Raw genomic sequence first — 7,408 nt, 5'->3', positions numbered from 1 at the left:
TTATGGCAGGCATTGACTGTCCCAAGTGTCAGCTTAACTCTCCATAGATGGGGGTTAGTTTTCTATCTTTCAACACAAAGCATACTGAATGGCAATTTGGAGACACAGTCATGCATTTAATACATCTTGTATGTTTTAAATGACTTCTATTCCCATGTTGCTTTTTAGTAGAATCGTTTCCTAAAGCAAACTACTTCCTGATCACTCCCCTGTCAGAATCCTCTGTGTTCTGTAACATCTTTGGTCATGCTACTCCAGTTTGCCTAATTATGTTACTGTGCTTTGAAGGTCAAAAATTTGAGTACGTATTGTATATGATATGAAAGTGTGAATGGGTGGGACTTTAGTAACACATTATCAGTTTTTGAAGATACTGGTACTTAATCCTCTTATGAAAAATTTACCTCCAAATTTGAAGCTAGAAAGTCACTGGAATGACTGAAAAAGAAACAGTACATGGCTTTTTAGATTTTTCCATATGTGTGTTAAGAATTGTGTACAAAGTGAAATGTCTGAACTGATCCTCAATGCAAGCAATAAAATCTCAAATATGGGGGACAGTTTTGAAAAAAAAAAGAATTAAACTTCTGGCATCTCATTCATCTATTTGATCTTCTTATGAATACATCATTGATTTGGAGTACTGAAGTTCTGCCCTAGTCTTTAAAAAAATACAAAAAATATCAAATTGAAGTTATGCATATTCGATTACATAAATTGCTCTATTACATAAATGTGTCCTAATTTAGGACAAGTATGTACTGATCATTAATTGTTATGTAAGATGAGGCAATAACAAAGAAATCCATAACATCATATTAAGATGATGGTATTCTGTTAGGAAGTATTTATAATTATTTTTCATTTGAGTGTTATATATATTCTATATGTAATTTCTAATCTTTAACACTGTATACAATAGATAAAATGTTTCATGTAATATATAAAATTTCTACTTTTAATGCAAATGTAAATAATTAAGATATGTATAATTTATATGTTATTTAAACATCATTTATGGATGAATATATTTCTGGGTAAAATATTTCAAAAATAAAGAAAAGTATAAAGACTAGTATCTGTTACCCAAAGAATAGACTCTATTCACTAAATAGATGTCAACATTGAAAATTTTACTTAAATATTTACAGAAATAAATACTACAAATATAGTTAGTTGTCCTCCACTCATTCTTATCTGCATGGCTCCCCATCCCTTAGTAATGCCAGTTTGGGACTATTGTCTATCTTCAATAGCATTTAAATATTTTAAATCATTGGATGTCCCATAAGCCAATTATAGAAACTTTGTTGTTAAAAAATCAATGTAAGTAATATTTTCCTAAACGCACTTTTCTGCAACTTCCCCTATTAATGCAATGTTTTAAAGATACATTCATATGAACTTGTATAGTATTTATTTAATTGCCACTTGCAACTATACACTTGTAAGAATATACTTGCAAGAATATGTCACAATAAATTTAGCCATCCATCTCTCAAATGCTGTTTATAAAAGGCAGTCCTGACCTCCCATTCTTGCAGGGAATGGCACAGTGCATGTGGCTGTGCAAACCCTCCTTTGAGAATGTGAGAGTTGCTCTGAGGCTGGCATGTAAGAGGGGTGTGAGGTGGTTGTCATTTCTTGTCAGCCTTCTAGATTTATTTTGAAATATCAAGCATTACTTAGGTAGTCTTAATTTCTCAACTTTGAGGCAAATGTAATTCCTACTTTACCTTCACATTTTTTAATGAGTCAATTGAAGGAAATCTCTCTAGAGTTTGCAAAGAAAATTGAAAAACTGTCTGCATTTGGACCTGCTTAGTTTTATGACCCAGGGTTTACTTAGTCGTGTAAGGCCCACAAGCCAGAAGCTTATGCACAGTGGATGCTGAGGGTCCTGAGGATGGTGAGGATGAAGGGCAGGATGAATGTGCTGGGGTCCCCAACCCATTGCAAGAATACTTATCTGTTAGCTTTCAATGTGCTTTTGGGGATTTTATTTTGAGAATACAAGATTACACTTGAAAAATATGCCAAGGAAAAAGATTCTTCAGTCTTTTCCATTTAATTTTAATCCATACAGATAAATGCTGTGAACAGCTGTGTATGTGAAATAGTCCAGATTACTTAGCAAACATTTGCAGATGGGTATATGTGTGCGTGAGTGTGTGCTTTGTTAACACAGAGGATTTCAGTATGTTATTCTTCTGTAGTTTGATAACTTCAACCACAGTTTCACTGATTTTATATGTAAAATAACACATATAACTTATTACTTATTACTTACACTAACAAAATACTGCACTGTTGTTTTTGGTATTGTGTCACTGACTGAACTTTTAGGTAAGACTCACAGAAACAAAGCCCTTACTTGGTGTTTCAGTTAGCTTCACCTGTAAACAAAATGCTTTAGTCTAGGGAATGTGTAAATAATAGAAATTCATTTTTCACAGTTCTTGAGACTGGGGAACCCAAGATCGAGGTGCCAGCAGGTGTGGTGTCTGGTGAGGCCTCACCTCCTGCTTCAGTTTTGGTGTTTCTTGCTGGTTCCTCACACTGAAAAGGGGCAAAAAGCTCCTTCCTGCCCTCCTCTTTTATCACTAATCCCAGTCAGGCAGGCTCCACCTTCATGCTTTAATCACCACCTTAAGCTCCATCTACGAATGACATCAAATTGGTGATTAGGTTTCAACATAAGAGTTTCCAAGGGACACAACCATAGCATCAAACCTTTCTAGTTAATTCTAGGATACAAGTGAACATGAGATGCTGGGGAAGCAAACAGAAGCAGAAGACTCAGTATAGCTCCTAGAGGCATTTCGTGCACACTCCTGATGCATTTAGTATGTGGGGGATCTAAGGAAAGTATGCAAATACATCACCGAGAAACGCATTTCCATTTTACACGTGTATGTATGCAGTTTATGTAGCATTTTTCAGGGAACTGTGCCCCATAGGTCCGTAGAGTCCACATTTGTTACTAACAATACAACACAGACCAAGTACATCCCACTGAAAGCATTTCATAGCTAAGGACGCTCCTGCCACTGAAGTTATTAGTGAGTCTTCCAACTGATCTGTCACGATGCTGTCAAGAAGATTTGATGGGGACGTATTATTTATTTTTTCTGAGGAATCCACAATAAAAGGATGAAGTCTTATAGGATTCTGCATCAAATACTTTTCTTCCCATGTACCACGAAAGGATTCAGTGAGATTAAAAATAATCATGAAATCAAGAGCAGTCCAAAACCACTCTAAAAATCTCATAGATTAGGTTCAATAGCAGCAACTTTAAAACTAGTAGTGATCATCTTTGTTACGTACTTTCATTTTCTTCATGTCAGAGATAAAATTTCTATTCATCTCTAAATTTCTAGGCAAGATTTAGTCCTAGCTTCCAGCTGTCATTTCTCATAGAGTTTGACATCAAACCTACTTGTGACCTTCCATGAATCCTTTCTCTAAATAGCATGTAAGACTTGCTCTGTTTCATTTGATGATACACCAGAGTTACTATTATTTTTTTAATGACGTACCATAGCAAGGGCAACTACATTGTCTTTTCTGATTCCTGAATGTAACTCTGTTGTTTATTTTTCTGTATAAACATAGGCTGTTTCTCAGTGGAAGTAGAATGTAGCTGTTTCCTATTTATATCTGAATTTATATTTATTTTTATCTAAATGGAAAACAGCAGCGAGGGATATGGTAAGTCAGTGGAAGTTTGGTTATTTGTTTTCAGGATGGAATTATTGCACTGGCTCTCAACCTACCTTTGGTTTGGCTCCTTGCTTCCAACTGTCAGAAGGTACCTGTGGATAAAGAAGTTTAGACAAATAAAGGCAGAATGGCAGAAAATGTTTTCAAGGAGATGATATTAATATGCATGCAGCTCATACACAGTGGAGATCTCATGGTGAGAATGCACATTCAAGTATGCCAAAGCCAATAAATGAATTTAGTTTTAAAATAATATGAGAAAAAAGCAAGCAGTTAATTGAAAAGAGATAAAACAAACATGTTTCAGAATAAATATGTGAAGTGATGACTACAGGTTTGGTTAGAAAATAGCCTCTCAGGAGCCAAGCATTTGCTATTAGTGAGGGAATATGCTGGAGATTAAATGGCAAAATGTCATCCTATGACTGCCACACAATCTTATAGTGGTTTTCAGAATGACAACAGAAACTATGGAAATATCAGCCAGAGGGCAGAATGCACCACAGAGTGAAACACAGCAAGGCTATTTTGTAACATAAAGTTTGATTATGGTCAACAACATCTGGAGGTTTTGTGCTGTCTCTGATCTGGGAGCTCCTCCCCAAGGTCAGTTTTGTAAGTGCCAAGGGCAAACAGAGGCAAATACTCCCTTTTATACCACAAAGTGGTTTGGGGTGGTAAACCTCTCAACTCACAAGGTTAGTATGTTCGCCTACTTGAACATTTGCTTATGAGATAAGCAGTACTCCATATGTAACAACAAGAGGCACTCTCGAGAGAGGACAGGAAATAAAAAGCCTGCTTGCTTGCTTCCTCTAGGACCCCTTGATCTTATGAGGTTCATATTGCTAGGAATCTAGGACTTGAGGGCATAGGGATTTGGATTTGTATGGGAAGTGAACTAAATAAAATAGAGACTTCGTTTTCAGTTCTTGGTTTGAGAAAAGATACGACTGGAACTGCTAAATAAATAATAAATAAAGCAAGTAAGTGGATACAGGTTAATTAGCAGCAGAAAAGGGGGAACTTTCATTGCCTGAAAATTTGACAAGTTGCAGTGGACAGTGGTGGGGATTTCTTCAGAGTGGCAGCGGGTGGTGAGAGCTCATCTCCACAAACTTTGCAGCACCCTGAGGGAGGGCACACAGTGACATGCAAATTTTGCAGCCAGGAGACTGAGGCTCAGGGCAGTTAAGCAACTTTCTGGAGTTTGTGCAGCTGCTACAGGGCAACGTCATCAACATCTCATGTATTAACTCCACATAGCTACACTCTGGCCCAAGAAAGTTACAGTGGGTACCTTTTATTTTATTAATTCATTATCTGCCAAGTAAGTAAATATCCAGCCAAGGAAGTAAACCATTTAATGGCTGGAAGAACCATCCAAAGCTTCTATTACAACTTTACATTTTTAGCTAGGGACATCATACGTTTCTCTTGAGATGTCCCTTGGTGACCCCTGAATGACACATTATAAATTAAATGTGTTTAGAATTTCATGAGACTTTGAAGCATAAAACCTGTAGCTAATTTGAACCCTAGCTTCAAATGTTTGACTTATTGGATCTTGATCCTGTGAATTTATGACTCAAATATGGTCTATAAGACTGTACATCATCTTGAATCCTAATCTTTTTGTTTTGTTTTGTTTTATTATTTTTGAGACATGATCTTGCTATGTATCTCATGCTGGTCTCAAACTCACTGCAGTCCTCCTGCCTCAGCCTCCCGAGCGCTGGGACTAGAAGTTGTGTGTCACTATGCTCGGCTCAAGTCCTAATCTTGACTCAATAGTTGTCCCAAAGAACTGTGCTCCAAAAATCAAGCACAAGTACAAGACAAACATTTCTCTATTTCATGAAAATGTTGGTCAAAGTGTACAAAGTCTGTTAGGAAGAATAAGTTCAAGAGATCTATTGTATACCATGATGATTATAGTAATATAGTATGCATTTGAAAATTGCTGAGAGAAGATTTTTACTGTTACCCCATAAAAATAAGTTCTCATTGCAAAAATAAGGTACTATGTCTGCTAATTACCTTGATGTACTCATTCCATTATGTATATGTCAAACATTATGTTGTACATCATAAACATTTTAAAATTTTATTTTTCAATATAAAAATGAAAACTAAAACTTAGAAGGAGTTTAACAAAGCAGAGAAAAGAAAAGAAAATGGGCGCTTCAACCCTCTTGCAGATCTGTTTTCAAGTTCTGAGCCTCAGGGAGTCTCTTAAACCCAATTCCAAATTCTCCATGGTGGAGAATACATGAGCGTAATCTCGATCTTTTCTGGTTTGGGGGCCTGAGGTCAGATTGGCTTCTGTGAGCTCAACCAGGGCCATGGAATCGAGGCTGTGACAGGGTGGCTTGGGGAAAGTTCCATGTGGGATGAGCATCATGGAGGAGGCACCGTCTAGTACTGGGGTGATGCCAGCCTCTTGGCCACCGCCTAGACACTGCCTCGCACACATTTGGTTTGATGGCACCCAAATGTCCTGCTAGGGATCACCTCCATATGATTCCTACACATCCTATTTGTTGATGAGTGATGTTATTTAGAATTTTCTTCTGTATCAAAATGAGGAGATATAATGTACAGGATATAAATAGTATAATTAAAACCGTGGGTTTTTCCACACCTTAGATTTACATACCAATGCAACAGCTTACTACCTGTGAGACTTCAAGAGAGTTACTCAACCTCTCCATCCTTCTGTATACCACTGCATGAGACAAGAGTACCAGTGACCGGTCCGTGGGAGTTCTGTGGGGAGTGACTGAATACACAGATGCTCTTAGAATACTTCTTGTCATGTAGCTTCTTAATAGAGCTGTTGTTTGGTAAGAGGTTTAGTACACAGTGAGATTTTATAATTATGAGATTTAATATGCTTAGGGACTTTTGCATATTAATTAATTGAAATAAAACCCAGAAAACTATAACGAAAATATGTGGCTCAGACATTGAGAGGAAAACAATCAAAGCCAAGAAGAGACCGAAGTGATTAGACTCTTGGTGATAACAGAGTGGTTTAACTGAGTGGAGCCAGTGATCCAGTGAAGTGGAAGTTATGCAGCTCCCTCCTTTGCCTCCATTATGGGAGCATCCTCTCCCATCCATACCTTTTCTACAGTCAGATCCTGAGAAAGGTTTCATGCAAACTAAGTAAATTGTAATTCCATAGAGCAATGTATACTGTAGCTAACACTGAATTGAAGCAAGGTTAAGTTTGGGATAAGTTTGGGTAGAAGAGCTAGGCTAACGGAAGGAATGCGTTGAGTTTTAAATACAGGAGTTGTTGTTGATTCCAGCTGAGGACTTTGGCACTTGGGGATGTGTTGGTATGAAAGATGTGCACTTTTAAGTTGGACTGAGCTCTCTGCAGTATCCTTCTCCTGCTCCTGGCTCTCCTAAGGAGGGAAGGTCTATATTGTTAAGCAGTATAGGAAATGCAGCTACAGTGACTCTAAAGACATGGATTATTTGAGATCCATGAAGGCTAAACATGTTGGACATTTTACATACGGAGAAGTTGTCAAAACTTTGATCTACTAAATAATTTAATTGACAAGCTATGATATATCTGGTGAATCTTTCTAAAAGTGTTAGTCCTACCATCCTCCATTTCAAGAAATTCATTCCATGTACAGCTCATGGAATCTTGGAAAAAAAGTAA

The sequence above is a fragment of the Heterocephalus glaber genome, unplaced genomic scaffold (genome assembly GCF_053883595.1).
Source record: "Heterocephalus glaber isolate CG9 unplaced genomic scaffold, H.glaber_assembly_v1.0 deba00001673, whole genome shotgun sequence".
Taxonomy (NCBI): domain Eukaryota; kingdom Metazoa; phylum Chordata; class Mammalia; order Rodentia; family Bathyergidae; genus Heterocephalus; species Heterocephalus glaber.
The sequence above is the reverse complement of the archived record's forward strand: the minus strand, read 5'-3'. Positions refer to the sequence as shown.